The sequence below is a fragment of the Girardinichthys multiradiatus genome, chromosome 3, assembly GCF_021462225.1.
Source record: "Girardinichthys multiradiatus isolate DD_20200921_A chromosome 3, DD_fGirMul_XY1, whole genome shotgun sequence".
NCBI classification, from domain to species: Eukaryota; Metazoa; Chordata; class Actinopteri; order Cyprinodontiformes; family Goodeidae; genus Girardinichthys; species Girardinichthys multiradiatus.
In genome coordinates this window covers 17,874,333-17,890,844 of record NC_061796.1, presented here as the reverse complement: position 1 = coordinate 17,890,844, position 16,512 = coordinate 17,874,333, and the positions used below count along the sequence as shown (strand labels likewise).

Below are 16,512 nucleotides of genomic sequence, written 5' to 3'. Positions count from 1 at the left end.
AGCGCACTGTGCCTCCCCTGTCCCGATGATCACCGGTGTGGAAGATATCGGACCATTGGAAAGGTGAAGGTTTTATACGGCCAGAGGCATCATGGGAAGTCCGCTTTCACCCCCCCCTTTTCCAAATGTTGGAAGTAGGTTAAATGCAATTTATTTTGAAAATTTCTCAAAGGTTTGTACCACATCTTTCATGTTGTTTCCATGGCTGTGGGTCCCAACAAGAGAGTCTTGAGCTTCTAACTAGGAGGAAATATGCAGTGAAAATCTAAAGAACTAAGACTTAGTGGATCTCCACCATGTAGGAGTTACATAGCAGAAGTGGAACATCTACCTTTGAGCTAAACTATAGACAAAAATGTTCCTCACTGTAAGCAACAGCTCCGGTCAGACGATTACATAAATGTCTGCGTTCGTTTTAGGCTTTCAAAGACACATTTGCATTGTTCTTTTATCTGGGGGGAATGATTACACAGCAACGTTGTGCAATTCTGTTCTTGATTTTCAGATGAAATTATATATACAGGCTAAATTACATATTATACATACACAATGTCTATTAGCAGCTTGCTACTTAAAGACATGTTTTTTTGTATAAATCAGCAAACTTTTTGGATCATTGTGGCTGGACATTTGACCACCCCTCCCTTGGGAGTTTACATATATTCATTGGCACAGACCTGACCTTTTAAACATAGCCCAGAAATGTTCAGTTGGATCAATGTTGGGGCCATTCCAGTGGCCTGTTGTACTAATTTTGTTTTGATGTGCATTTGGGATGGGTTTCCTCCTGGAACACATGCACTGAGAGGGTAGAGACCAAGAAAGAAGTGCCTGATTCAATATATAGACACTTTCAAGATTGAATCTTTTTTTTTTTTTTTGCAGCCTTTATGGGCAAGCCAAAAGCTTCTTGAAAAATGGTTTTATGCATAGACAAGACGAACAAGAGAACTATGAGGATAAAATGAGAGAAAAATTATTTGGAGGAATAAAGGTAAGGGTTTAAAGCCAAAGAACATTGTGCCAACTGTCAAGCATGGTGGTGGTAACATCATGATTTGGGAAATGAACACAAAAATAAGACATTATTACAGCAGTAAATATACTGCATGATTTCTTTTACAATCTTTGGTCATGAGAGGACATAATCTTGTGTGGTAAGCTTGTTACAACAAAGCCTCAAGGAGATTCCCTACAAACGGCCGATCCAGGCTCATCTCCAAAGATTTACTTATTATTCAATGACATTAATAGTTTTTGTCTTTGATCGCTGAAAATCATACGATGTGAATTTGTATTTAAAATAGTTTGCTATTCCAAAGAGTTAATGACACTCCAACAAAGTCTTCTAAGCATTTGACAGAGAAACAGGCCCACAGCATCACAGTTCCCCTACTTTTCCAAACAGAAGGCATGGGGTGCTTTCTAACATGTTCATCATATGCTTCATGGCATACCCACAGTGTCTTGTTGAAAAACTCAGTCTTAGTCTCATTTGTCCAGGAACATAGTTTAAGTTAAAGTCCTGGTGGTTAAACTCCTGGTGGAGTTCAGGAAACTCAACATGTCTAGGAAAGAAAATGCTTGTTGTCTGACATTACACTCATGCAGCAGGTTGGTATGTAGGTGAGACCTGTGGTTTAGAGACTTGGTGGCCTCAAGATGCCACTCCTTGCAACAGTTCTCCAGGGTGAGCCTTGGAGACATCAAAGTTCTTTCCCTCACCATCCAGCTCACTCTGTTCTCTTGTTAAGATAAACTTGGGGACTTCTTTAGTACAGTGGCACAGGGCTTGTAATACCCCAGAGAAACAGAAACTCACAGAATACTAGCTATGTGTTATTAGAAACTTTAATAAAAGAAAAATATATAGTATAAATGTTAAAAACAAACAATTTAATTGCATTTATTTTAAAGGAAATGTTAGGATTACCAGTGTTAAAACAACAATTTTTTATGTGGGATGTTTCAACCTCTGAATAGATGTACTCAAACTACAAGTTGGAGTGTTCACATTTTTAAGGTACTGTGTGTACATTTGTGCTCATAGATTTACATACACTGAAAAAATGTAAGTTTTTTTAACACATCTTTCAGAGAATAAAAACTATGAATTATCAATTGTTTTAGCTCTTTTTAAATCATAATAATAGAAACTACACAAATGACTGAACAAAAAATTGCATAGTCCAGTTCTTAATGTGTTTTTGCTCCTTTTAATGTCAATAACAGCTTGAAGTCTTTTGAAGTAGTTGTGGATGAGGCACTTTTTAAGCACAACATTTTTCTGGTCAACAAGCATTCTTGTGACCAGCATTCTGTGAAATCTTGGGCTGATTTGTATGAACTGCATGTTTGAGATATCCCCAAAGTAGCTGGAAAGCCTTGGTTTTAACTGAGAAACATGGAAAGTGGGATGTATGCGAAAAATTGGAGGAAGACGGAGTCTGACTGTGGTGGGACTGATCACAGATTCGATTTCATAAGGTCTAATGAATTTAGGAGAGTTTTCTAGTCATTGACTTAAAGGGGGTATCGCGAGAAGACAACCAGACCTTTTGACTTGCTTGATACTTGGGAGCTGGTGTGTGTCTTCTGTCAGCAAACCGCTTGTTTTGACTGGCGGTTCTCTGTAAGGCTCTGATTGTGGCGTTCCAAACCTGTTTAACAAAACGAATGTGGTGGCTCACAGAAGTAACAGCTATATTTGTTTTGTCAGCAGGGAATAATGGAGGCTGGTAGCCCAGAGAGATTTCAAAGGGGGAGAAACCAGTTGCAGTGGAGACATGAGCATATTCCACCCAGGGTAGATAAAAAACTCCAATCAGAGGAATTGGATGATGTCAAACATCTGAGAGTGGCTTCTAGTTCCTGGTTCATTCTTTGAGTCTGTCCATTAGTTTGTGGATGGTAACCCGAGGTGAGAGATACTTTGGCTTCAAGAGCTGTACAAAACTGTTTCCATACCTTGGAGATGAACTGGGGACCACGGTCAGAGAGGATGTCCTGGGGAATTGCATGTAGTCGAAAGACGTGTTTAATGAGTAGTTGAGCCGTTTGGAAAGCAGACGTGGGTTTTCTGAGGGGAATTAGATGGCATGCTTTTGAAAAACGGTCAACAATAGTTAGGATGGAGGTCATACAGTTACATTCAGGAAGGAAGATTGATTAGTTGAATTATTTCTGCAGGGAATTCTCTGGAACACAAGCAGAACATGCTTTCACGTATTCTCTGACGTCCCTATGCATGATGGACCAACAAAACTGCCTTGAAATGAGGGCTACAGTTCTCTGTCTCCCACATCGAAGTTTCGCTCGGCACTGGACAATCTGCGGGAAACAAAATGCACAAGGACGAATCTTGTCATCTTTGTTGGATCTCTGAGACAATACTGCCCCAACTCCAGTATCAAAAGCATCCACCTCAAGGATGAATTGTTTGGTTGGATTAGGATGAATCAAAATGGGTGCTTGAGAGAACTTCTCATTTAAGGAGGAGAGCTTCCTCGGCTTCAGGAGTCCACCGGAACCAAACCTTTGTTGAAGTTAATGCATTTAAGGGTGCTGCTGTTTGACTGTAATTACTGATAAACCGCCTGTAACCCAAAAAGCATTGTAGCTGCTTACAGGAGTCGGGAACTGGCCAATCCACACCAAACGGACGTGATGACGGTGTTCTGTGAGGTTCTTGGAATAGATGAGAATCTCATCAAGGTATACAAACACAAATATGTTCAAACAATCACGCAGAATGTCATTGACTAATGCTTGAAACACCGCTGGGGCATTGCTGAGGCCGAAAGGCATTACGAAATATTCAAAATGGCCCCGGGGCATCTTGAAGGCGGTCTTCCATTCGTCCCCATGACGGATTCGGACAAGATGGTAAGCGTTGCGTAGATGGTGGAGTCCTGGACAGGTTCGAAAGCAGATGATAACAGAGGGAGAGGATATTTATTTTTGATTGTAATTTGATTCAAACCTCTGTAATCGATGCAGGGACGTAATGTTCCATCTTTTTTCCCCACAAAGAAAAAACCAGCACCTAAAGGGGATGAGGACGGGCAGATGATTCCAGCCGCCAAGGATTCAGAAACAAATTTTTCCACAGTCTGTCGTTCTGATTGGGAAATGTTATACAGTCTGCTAGAGGGCAACGGAGCTTCAGGAAGAAGATCAATCGCGCAGTCATACGGACGATGAGGTGGAAGAGACAGAGCTCGAGATTTGCTATACACACTTTTTAGATCATAGTATTCTTCTGGAACCCGAGTTAGATCAGGGGTTTCAGCTTCTTCTAAATCCTCAGGAGGCAGGTTAGAAGAGAATGCAGACTGTAAACATGAAGAGAGGCATTTAGTGGACCAGGAATTGATGCGTAATTCAGACCAGTTGAGATGTCGATTGTGAATTTGGAGCCAGGGGAAACCTAAAACTAAAGTATTGTTGTGGACAGGAAAAACAAACAACGAAGTGTTCTCTGTTGTTACCTGAGAGTACTAGCTCCAAATTCTTGGTACGATGGGTTATTCGGTGAAGCGTCCTTTCATCCAGAGCCTGTACTTGAAGTGGGGCTTGAAGAATTTCCACCTCAATCTGTGCTTGCTCAACCAGGGACTGATCAATTAAATTTTGTTCACACCCCGAGTCAATTAGAGCAGAAAATGTCAATGTTCGGTTCCAGGGTATCAGATAATGTGAATCTAGGGGCAAAAATTTCCCTCTACAGCTGATGGACCCTATCTTTTGGCCGAAGGGGACAGAGAGTGATGAAATGATTAGATGAACCAGAGTAAATACACAGATTGGACTCTCTGCGTCGCTGTCGCTCTTCGGGGGTGAGTCTGGTGTGTGCCAGCTGCATGGGTGCTGATTCAGAACCCATCCCTCATCCAGTTGTCTATTCGGGTTGCCAATATAATAAATTCATTCAGTTCCTTGAGTTCATCTAATAAAGCTAATTCATCCTTTAAAGCTTCGTCTAGAGACTGGAAAAATGCTGCTTTAAGAGCGTTGGAATCCCAGCCAGAAGCTGCTGCCATGGTTTGAAACTCTATGGAGAATTCAGTTAAAGGTTTATTTCGCTGTTTCAGCGCACACATGCGACGAGAAATATTGGTCGGGTCAGATTAAGTACAAAAGTTAATTTAAACTCCTGGATAAATTTCTCAAAAAAGGAGCTGAACTGATTGCAATCTGGAAACCTGGCCTCTGCCCAGCGGAGTGCTTTTCCTGTTAACAATCCTAAAATGTATGATATTTTTGCATTGTCATGAGGAAATGACTGTGGTGACTGGTTGAAAACTAGGGAACATTGAAGCAAAAAGCCTTGACAACTACCACCTCTCCAGAAAATTTCTCGGGGTTAGGGGGAGTTATGTCTCGTCACAGAGGAAGTTGCTGAGACACGGAAGGTCCTACAGCGCCCTCTGGGGTGGTGGAGGCCTTGGAAAGTAGAGTGAGCTGTAACAGAGACGTCACCTGCTCAAGCTGTTGGTTTGTATGTCTTTGCTGCTCGAACAATGCCTGGAGAGTGGAATCATGGGACTGGATCTGGAGGCTGTGTTCAGAAAGTGTCCTCCTGAGAGTCTCTGCTGGGTCAGTTTGGCCTGAGTGTTCTGTCATCGTTTTATTAACAAATTTGACCCACATGCAGAGAACACTCAGGAGACAGAGGAAAAGTTAATGAATTTATTTACAGAAGGTGAATGTGGACTGGGAACTGGATACACCGACTGTATGGAGAGAAGGTTGGGTGAGTTGATGGAGAACAAAAACAGACTTTCTTAAGAAGGTATCTTCAGGCTTACTGAGTGATGTTGATGATCTTGCATGGAGGGGGTCGGAGCTGGGACGGAAGATGACCACAGAGGTGCCTGAATTTATTTTCCTCTTGATCCTTCACTCAGTGTGCAGCAGTGAAGTTTCTCTGAAGGCAGCTCACTTACTGAGGTTGGAGTTGTGGACAGGGATCGCTTGAGCTTGAAGCCAGGAGGTAGGAGAGCCAGGAGCAGCTAGCTGGAATGGAATCTAAAACATTCCTTGAAATCTTGAAGCTTGGGAAGCAGTTCAAACGAGAAATCAGTTGAACCAGAACAGATCTGCAGTGGAGCCTAGAGAGGAACACAGAAACGACAAGGGTTACTATAGTTTTCTGAAGCATTGAAAATCTATAGCTGGATGGCCGGTATTTGTTACCCCATTAGGCAAACACCCAGGCGTAGAAGTGCTGGCCGACTGCTCTCTTATACTCCTCCAGTTTGAAGAAGATTGCGAACACCTATCTCCCTCTCACCTCCAGAGCTCAGGCGGCATCTAGTGGTAAGGTAGTTTAAATAGCAGGCAAAAACAAACAGAAAATCCCAGACCCAGACACACCGTGGGTTAGACCTGTAGGAAAAAAAGAAACATCCTGGGTGGTAATGCACTTGTGGTTTGGTTGTAGCTTTGAGATGGGCTACTGTCAGGATCCTGGATGTTACTCAGAAGACTGCACAGTTTGAGGTCCACTTTGAAGTGTGGGTGTGGGAAAAGCTACAGTAAGCACCGTTCTGGTCAGTATTTACACATGAAACTAGGTATTTGCACTTGTTGATTCTGAATGTTTCATATTAAGCATATATACAGGGGAAGTAGTACATAGTTCTTACATATACATTTATCTATGATATGACGAGACCAAAACATATCACTATAAGAAAATGCTGAAAATGTTTTTGCTTACCCAACAGACCTTAAAAATATGCAGGATGATATTGAAGTGTATCCCAATTCCCTCAGCAGAGATAAATACTTCAGAGTAAAGCTTTTAAACATGGTGGGATTTTTGTGGGTCAGCGTCCACACCAGCAGGACTGTGATTACAACAGACCTGAGTAAATATTTGACATGGCAGAAATGGAAATTAGGGATGTGAGGAGGATAAAACACAAAACCGACAGACGTGTAGTTAGATGAGTGCCATGGCTTTTGTAGGCCGTGATGTCTTATAGCACTAAAGTCACATGAGGACATGTATAGTGCTGTAGCTGGGGAGTTCAGGTAAAGCCTGATGGCCCGGTTCTGCTACAGGAGACACATTAGTTTAACACGGATGATTGCAGTGGAAAAAACGATGTGCAGGTAATGACTTAGGTTGATTCCTGGGTGAATTAACAACTAGAGGAGCCACATACAGCAACGTCGAGGAAAATCAATGCAGAATGAAATACCATCCTCATATCTTTCTACAATTGATCAAAGGGTAGAATTTTCTCTCTAAGGCACATAAGATGAAAGCAGTGATGTGTTTTGGTGGCCATAGGTGAGTAATAACAATGAGAATCTGGATACCTGATCCAATTTTATCTGTCTGTATGTGTGAAACAAAGTTGAAAAGCAATTTTAAAACTACACGGTGCAATAATAAAGGATATTGTTTGATCAAAGCATGACAACAACAATGTCCAGGATTCTGTAGATAGGTTTGATTATGCAGATTTGTGGTAAAAATTTGGCTGACATATTAATGCAACTATAAAACAGAATAAATTGTTATTTTATTTTCAAATGTGTGGTCCTTGCTTATGTTAGGTACCTTACTTTATATATGGGCCTTTTTTATGGGCTCTATTTGGCTCCACTTCACTCAGTCGGTTTTGCAACTCTTTCCATTACTGGCTTTTCTAGTCCAGTAGTGGCTTTCTTGGTGCATGCTCTTCAGCAGGTCTCATTGAGGATAAGCAGGGCCGATATGTGACATGACCAGACAGTGCAGAAACTGTGGCAGGATGGTTTGAGTGAGTCAGGGAGTTTTGGAGGCTGGACTTATGTCAGAAAGATTCACTATTTAAGAAGATTTACAGCATAAATAAAAGTAAATTTCTGGGTCAGTGGATGAAAAGTGAGTTTGTCTTTAGAGAATAAATTGATTTGGTAAAAAGGACCAAAGTTAGTTTTGCCCAAATTACCAGTATGTTCACTACAACCCATCTGGGACCAACTTCCCTTAGCTGAAGGACTGGAAGACAATAAGACACAGCTTGGCATTAAGCACTCCTTCAAGTCCAACACTTGTGCAGTCATTTAGTCATTGAATGCCATAGCTATGGCAAAAATTGTACTACAGGAGATGTGTTGATCATTAATAAGGAAGCACAGATAACAAATCTTAATAAAGTAACTAATATCTAAACACTTGCATCATTCTTAGTTGTAATCATGGTGATCCATGAGGGTTTTAATTCATGCTTCTTCCTTCCCAACCAGGCACCAGGCACAGAATCAGAATGGCCTGTGCAGCAACCGTGGGAGCCTGGCATCGCCGGCTGCACGCCACCAACGAGGCCGCCGTTCAATTCCAAATGTCGCCTCTAGGTGGCGCTGTGAGCGTCATGTCATGATCTTCACTCATGCAGAATTCTGGCGAGAAGTATTCAAAATATGGGGGAAATCCGACCTTCCAGATGGAAGCTGCATTCACTTGTTTATTAGTGGGTGGGGCTGAAATTTTGTTATAAACTGACTGTGGCAACATGTTCAGCATCGATCCCTGATGATGTATAGTACATTTGAAGTGGATCCTATGATGTATGAGGGAGATAGAGCACTTGAAATGTCCTAGGGGGCGCTGCTGATCTAAATTCCAATGTAATCCAATAGAGCTGTTTTGGGGCTGACAAAGATCAACCATATTGAGTGTGGAATAAATTGGACCATGCATGTGTAATTTACAGCCAAACGTATGGCCGTGGCATGACATCATAATTCGTCACACCACCACAGCCACACCCTCCAGCTAAAGCAGTCAGTACTGGCGACTGTCTTATGGTGCGTTCACACCGAACGCGGATTCTGCGATAGGAGCGGCTGATTTATATGTTATCCCTATGTAGAGGCACGTTCAGGAGTGGCGGTGTGACACACCACAGGAGCGGTGTGACACACCACAGCCCTGTGTCAACGGACACGTGTTTCCCACACAAGCTGAGCATATCTACGAGTCTCCTGCATGGAGAGATTCTCTGTTATGCAATGCATAACACACAGAGTCAGAAAAGAGAGGGGTGCCGATCACGCTGGAAGGGTGCTCCTCCCACCGAATTGGACCACTTGTGCACGCTGAGTCCGGCACTCGGTCATCTTGGTCGTTGTTCACTGCAATGGGACTTGACAGGAAACCACTGGAGACCATCTGACTTCCAACACTTCTGTTAAGGTCTGTGGAAGTAAGTTGAACACTTTGACTAGATTTAGGAAAGGGAGACTCTGACCTAGGTGCTGGATGCCTGCTGTCTGAGTCTGCCCCCTGCTGTGGCTGCTGCAGCTGCTGTGAGTGAAAATGCAAATTCGGTACCTGAACGGTGGTGGTCTGTTCCTGCTTTTGGGATGAAGCTTTCTTGAGCTCATCTGCCTTCAGGTCCACTAACTTTGCTTCAGCTTTCTCCATCCTCTTCTCAGCTTTTGAGAGCTCAAGCTTTGCAGCATTCTCCCTTTGAAGAGTCATCTGATGGTCAGTCTGTAACTGAAGATATCTTTTAGCTTCCAGTTGTGATTTCTGCTGATACAACAAGGTAAGCTGACAAAGAACATCTGAAATCAGAGCCTCTCTAGTCGGATACTTAATGAAGTTTACCAACTCCTGAATCCTCTCATCACATGTGGCACGATCAAACTGATTTAAAGCATCCCGCTCATCTGGAGACAAACGGATGAGATCAGCAACCACTACTTTCTGCATCTCCACGTCTGCTGAATTCATAATGGAGTTTGATTCCATTATTCTGGCAGACACAACAAAACAACAACAAAGTTATGAGAAATTGCTAAAAGCAACAACAAATGTATGTCCAGCTATATATGTATATCTGACTATACATATATTGGAACCATTTGATTGTAAAATGAGTGCACCAGTTGATCATTAAACCTGTGACTTATGACAACACTATGCTCCAAGTGTTACAATGCTACTCTGGATCATTTGTGATTTCAGCATAAATTTTTCACCTACTCTTAACCTTTAAGGGAATTTTGTTTAAAATGCAAAGGAAAAAAAAATTGCTACACCTCCTGAGGGTAATAATTGCAATTTGACTTTTGATTCACCCCCCTTTATGGCAGGCAGGGTGATTAGATTAAATTTGTGATTTAATCTGGCAAAAATCCTGTTCTTTCAAACCATAAAATAAACTATAAAGTTACTGAATGGATACATGCATCAAAATTAGGTCAGATACTAAACTAACTGCAAAGTTAATTCAGTTTCAGATTGTGGTCGTACACAAAACAGAACCTCTGAATACAGATGTGCAGCAACTGTCTGGACAGTGAGGTTAACTGAAGTTAAACCAAGTCTCAAGTTAATGCTTACACAGAAGAAACCAGACTGAGTCCGAACATCTAAAGTTTGCCTTTGTAGCAGAGTTGATTGTTACTAGCACGGAGATATTGGAGTTATTAATTTTGACGAAAGTCAAATTTGTGAACTCCTGGAGTGTCACGAGTTATAATGTTCTCCTAAATATAATCAGTGACATCTGATGTTAGAACTCTGATGTTTTGAGTCCTATTGTGACCAGTGACAGCTGGTTTTAAGCTAATCACTTGGTACATCAATAATGTGCTGTTGTGGTTTATTCATTCGCATTTATGTAGTGTAAGCTGTTCATGATAATGCCCACCCAAGGACGCCAATGTTGTGATTATGAATCTGAGAATATTATTTAATATTTAATATTAATATTTTAATATTTTATCAAATAATATTTTGGTCTGTTAAGGGTTGTCCTGTGAATACCAGCCCAGTAAGGCGATGGTATTAGGACAAAATAGAAAGGTGTGAGACGAGCTCTGACATTATTGAACAGCATAAACTCTGCACACACATGGAATGAATTCACACAATTTCTTAAAATACAAGAATTTATTAACAAAAATAAGTCAACTCAAAGTCAAACATATTTCAATCAACAAACTCTTTACTATGCTAAACCAACCAACTAACTACAAAGCAGAATTAAAGAATAACGAAAACTAATAGACTATGTGCAATATAAACAAGTTGATTAAAGATGATTGGAAATTATGACAAAAAGAGTGATGCAACATTACCATGCAATGTTATTTATGTTTGAGAACCAAGGATTATCTTGAAGAATCTGGAAATTAAGTTAAGTTAGTCTTGGAATCATCTTGGGAAATAATCAGCAACATTTAAACAACCCTGTACAATGCAAGATCAGATAAAATATTATTTTAATGAAATAATATTTTAAAGAATGATCTGCTGAATAAAACTAACCTTCTGGATGCCTAATTCTCAACAGTGTCTAATTAGCTGCCTTCATTTATTCAAATAATATTTGAAGAAATATTATTTAGGGTATATTTTGGAAACGAGCCAAATCTTTCTGGAGAAATGGGGCTTAATGGTGTTTACTTAGTTATCAAATCTAGAAATGATGTTCAGGGACTATTATTCACTAGCTTGAAAACTAACAACCTTTCTGTTAAATACTCTTTAGTAGCAAGCACGTGTTCTTACCGGTTAGCAGTTGAGCTAACAATGAAGCGGATAGCTTAGCACCAGAAACAATCATACCTTTAAAATACCTTGGTTAATATAAGGGTTAAAATGCATAAGCGCGGACGGTGCGTTATGATCGATGTTCTGTTTAAAAATCAACCTTTAAATAAAGTTTGTCTTAACTTTAAAAACATACAAAGAACACAATCCGGCACGTGTGCTGCAGATAGCCTGCTAGCACTAAGGTAGCCGAGTTTCACACAAACAAAACTTCATAAAATGAAAAACCTTTAGATCATTTCATTCTACATCTGTCTCTGCCCAAAACACTTAACTTGATGAACCGTGGTGAGGAAACATTGTCCAAGGGCGAAGTTTGAAGAAGGTATCCACAGTTAACTAGCGGTTAGCTCGGTAGCTTCGCGGCGGGTTGAAGGTGAGTTCGCTCTGAACAAAAGGGTTAGCTCCGGAGCTGTAGCTGGGTGGCCCGTCCTGTCCGCTGCGGTCTCTGCTGTCTTCCTTCCAGACTGGGAGACCGCGTCTTTGCAGGGGGTTTCTCTCGAACACGGTTGTTCCTACAGGGCTCGGAGAGACAGTCAAGCAATGCTTGTACCTTAATTACCCCCGTTCATGAATGAAAATACCGGATACACAGACAGTATTTCATTCGTACTTAACTTTGCATATGATCGATGATCGTATGACATCCTTGGATCTAGTTGAAGAGTTTATGTCTGTTTGCCAGCAAAGAGACATCAGCACGCTTTGTCCCCCCTTTCCGGTCCCTCTGGAAGGCCTTGTGGAAGAGGGCGGATGTAGCAACAGCTGTGCTTTTATCCGGGTAGTGGCGTCACAGGAAGTCCGCAGTTATCCCGTTTCCTGGCTGTGCCGGAAGAAGGTTAATGCACTTTATTTTGAAAGTTCCAGAAAAGTCCGTACCGGAGTTTAATGTTGAAATCCATGGCTGTGGGTCCCAACAACATAAAGAAAAAACCAAAAACCAAAAAACCAAACAAACCCAAATCATAACAAAAAGGTGAATTTGATCCCCCAAGGGGGAACATACAAACTTCTAACGCTTCCTGCATGGAGGATTGTGTTCTAGTGGAGTGGATCAGAATTTGCAACAAGATTTTTATCACAGCTTATTGCAACAAATAAAACCGTCGGACACTGTCTGATGACAGGATCTATATCCTGCACACATTATTTGTTCAATCTAGCCACTCCAGTTTTATTAAACTGATGAAAGGTAACCCAGCTCCTAAGTTAATCTTATGGTTGCAGATCCTAAACGTCTATAGCTTTAAAGGTCTCATCATTAAAATTCAGTCTTATTTTTGTTTCCTCTGTTACGTTATTTTTACATTTTTATTAACAGGAAAATTAAATAAATGGAGAATATGAAATAGATATTCTATTCAACGCAACAATCGAGTACCCTATTGATTATCTGAGATCAGGTCATAGATTAAAAGGTCCAGGAGGGAACCCAGACATCCTTCTTGTCAGTGACACTCTCCAGCTCATTTTGGGGGATCCTAAAGCATTCTGAGGCTAGAAGAAATAAATAGTCCCTCCAGCAGGATCTGGGTTTGCCCCAGGGTGTTGTTCTAGTACAGCAGTTCTTCAAACACTGTTTCTCACTCTAGGGAGAAAGCTCTTGTTTAGCCACTTGCATCTTTAGGTCATTATCCATATTTCATGACCTTATGTGAGGGTTTACAGAGGAGATCACAGTTCAACTATTTATATACCGCATCCATCACTCATGAACAAGACACCAAAATACTTGAACTTCTCCACTTGAGCAATTCATCTTTTTCAGGTTAAGAACAATGTTCTCAGACTTAGAGGACTCCCATCCCTGCTGCTTCACACTCATCTGTGAACCACTCCAATACACAGTGACGTTCAAGGCCTGAAGATGCCAATGGAACAACATAATCCAAAAAAAAAAAAAAAAGCCAAAATGAAACCCTGAGGATTTTAAACCACCGGGTCTCAGGACCTACTATGCACTGAGCTCCTATCAATACACACAACAGACAGCAACAGTAACAAGGGAAAGCCCTGGCAGAGTCCAACCCACACAGGGAACAAGCTTATCTTTGTGCCCAGAATGCTGACACAGCTCTTGTTTTGAGCAAACAAGAATCAGAAAGCCATTATAAGCATACCAGGTACCTAGACCTCTCGCAGCAACTCCCATAAAAGACTTTGAGGGACAATGTTGTAGGCGTTCTCTTTCTCTTGAAAGTGGATCGGACACCAAAATTCCCATCACCCCCTCAGCAATTCTGCAAGGGTAAAGATCTGGCCCACTGCTCCACAACGAGGATGAATCAGAAGATCAAGAATTGATCAGAACCTCTGTTCCAACACCCTTGAGCAAGTTTCACTTGATGGAACAAATGTCAGCATCCCTGGGCCACTCTCGTTTACCCGTGGCTCCCTAATTGAAGTCACAGACGCTATAATGTCACATGAGTCATAAACAGTGATATGTCCGTTATGAACAAATGGAAATTACTGCTCAATGAAGGTGTTATGTTTATATTTTTCTATTTAAGGATAAAATCTAAACGCTCATGTAGTGTAGCATTTACTCCATGACTGTCATCCAGTTTCAGAAAATTCTAACTGATATGAAATATTTTCCTATATTATGACATGCTATAAATGCAGTTTGCAACAGCTCATTCATTTGGGGACCGCAGACAAATGCAAGTTTAGAGGTTTGGATTCAAGTTTATTTTCTCTGGGAGGATTTTTAAAGTCTCAGCAGGAGGAGTTTAGTTAAATGTCTGTTGGCTTTGCCCACACTTCCTGTTCAATCCTGGCTCTGTGAAGGCAACAAACCAAAACCGGCTATCAGTGTGAAGACACAGCTTGTTCTTATCAACACCGCTGCAGGGAGATTTACACAGTTTGTTTTCAAACTGCCTATTTTTACGCTTTAAATCACCCATGTTCTGTATGATTAGGGGGAACAATCGCTTGTCTTAATGACAAGCAGCAAGAATATTCGTCTCTTTTGGAATGACTCATTATTACTGGTGCATTAAATGTGCCAGAAACGTTAGGTAAATTCTTATCAAACTTTAGGCCTGATTTATTAATGATGTATATAAAACCTGCTTCATAACAGTTAAAGAACTCTCATTTAAAAACAAATCGTAATCTTATTTTGCAGTGAGTGGATTCCACTACAGCCACTTTGATCAAATCCACCCTCAGATGTTACTTTGAAGACCTTGTCTACTGCAAGCAGAGATTGCTGCCTCAATTGTTCTTGCTGGTGATTTAAATAAAGAGAGTCTCCGAAGCCACATGGCTCTAAATATGTATTTCTACTGTTCTAATTAGAGAGTGTCTCTGGAGCGGGCACTGAGCCCAGGATGAGGGATGGCTAAATATACCAAAACAAAAACAAAGCTTCCAAATAGAAAATTATAAACATTTAGACAGAGCCGTAGACAAAATTGAAAATAACTGGTAAGGTGACTTTTTGTTTTTGTTTTACTGAAGGAGAAGCAGGGCAGAGACAGGAGGCTGTGGTTTGGTTGCACAATTTAAGAATGGGACCATGGAGCAGAAGCTATAGTGGTGAAAAGCACATAAAAAAACAAAACAAAGATCAATTTTGTCCTTATTCCAAAATTGGTTCACTTAGCTAGATCTGAACCTTGATCTAATTTCTCTATTGTCTTGTTATAACACTTGATTAAACTAATTTATATACTTTCAATCCCTGCTAGAAGCAGTTAGCTGTTAGCAAAACATCATCCTTTTTCTACTGTCATCAAAACAGAAACTAGCCCAGAAATACACTAATTTACCTCTTTATAAGGTACAACCATTCATTCGCTTGTTTACATAGATAGCAAATCAGACAATCACATGGCAGCAACTACATGCATTTAGTGAGTTTCGGTGTTAAATGCCAGTAGTTCTAATAACCACTTTTTACAACTAAGGTATGCAAATTACCATCTTTGAAATCACAGCACTGCAACCCTAGAAGCAGGTGGGCTTTAGCTGCAGACCAAGTATGACTCGGGTCAGGTCAGAACAGGAAAGTGAGAGTAGAATTGGAACAGGTTCACCAAAGTTTGACAAAAACAGATTAAAAGGTTGTATTGATTTAATTTGCAGCATGCTGTAACAGGGTCAGAATTTGAGGTTAACAACAAAGCCACAGCCTAAACTAGTATTGTTGCTGTTGGGAGTATGATTATTGATTGAATAATCTTGATCAATAATTATAATTACAAATCATAATCTGACAAAATCAATTTCTTAACCATAAATCCTCATTTACGAATCGAGACCAGAGATATTTCTGGTGTTGTAATTGTGGCTCAACGCCTCTGACAATTACAACCGTTGAATACTCCGTAATAGTTAATAACTATTGCCGGAGATGTCACTGTTTAATCGACCGTTTCTGCCGAAACGTGTGGAACTTGAACCTTATTTTGACTGACACATCACTTTTTGCACACAATGAAACACCAAACGCTCTCTCTTTATCTATGTGAATATTTATTAACTTTTACCTACTCAACATGCAAAATTCTACACACACAGGGGTAAACACATCTAAATAAGCAAAATCAACAAACGGTAGTGGGTATGTATTGAGTCAACCAGCAGTTTATGGCTGGGGGGGGGGGAGTGCAGCTTAGAGTGTCTTTTATGATCTTCTGATCATAAAACTTCCCCCTTTACTCCTGAACACAAAGGATTGATAACTTTTGGCAGCAAGCTAGCACAGTGAGATTGAAGACAAAGGTAAAATGGAGAATTTTACCATGAGGTCGTTTTAACAGTCCAGTTTTGCAACGCACCCGCGTTCAGATAGTAAACACAAACAGCTCTGGGGGACACGGCGGGTCCCGTTACATGCACATATTATTCAGAACACATGAGATCCTAACCAGCGATTCTGATCGCTTCTACAACCTCTGACCCTGCCCAGGCCTTCTAATAAAGAAATAAAA

At 40.8% G+C, this 16,512-nt stretch overlaps 1 long non-coding RNA gene across 1 annotated transcript; it reads right to left on the bottom strand.

Annotated features, from left to right (window-relative positions):
• Positions 1–5,677: 5,677 nt before the first annotated feature.
• LOC124866336 lies at positions 5,678–7,587 on the bottom strand. The gene is made up of 2 exons (XR_007037779.1): positions 6,199–7,587; positions 5,678–6,113 (listed from the first exon to the last, which is right to left on the bottom strand). It is a non-coding gene; the product is annotated as an uncharacterized LOC124866336 (long non-coding RNA).
• Between the last annotated feature and the right edge of the window lie 8,925 nt (positions 7,588–16,512).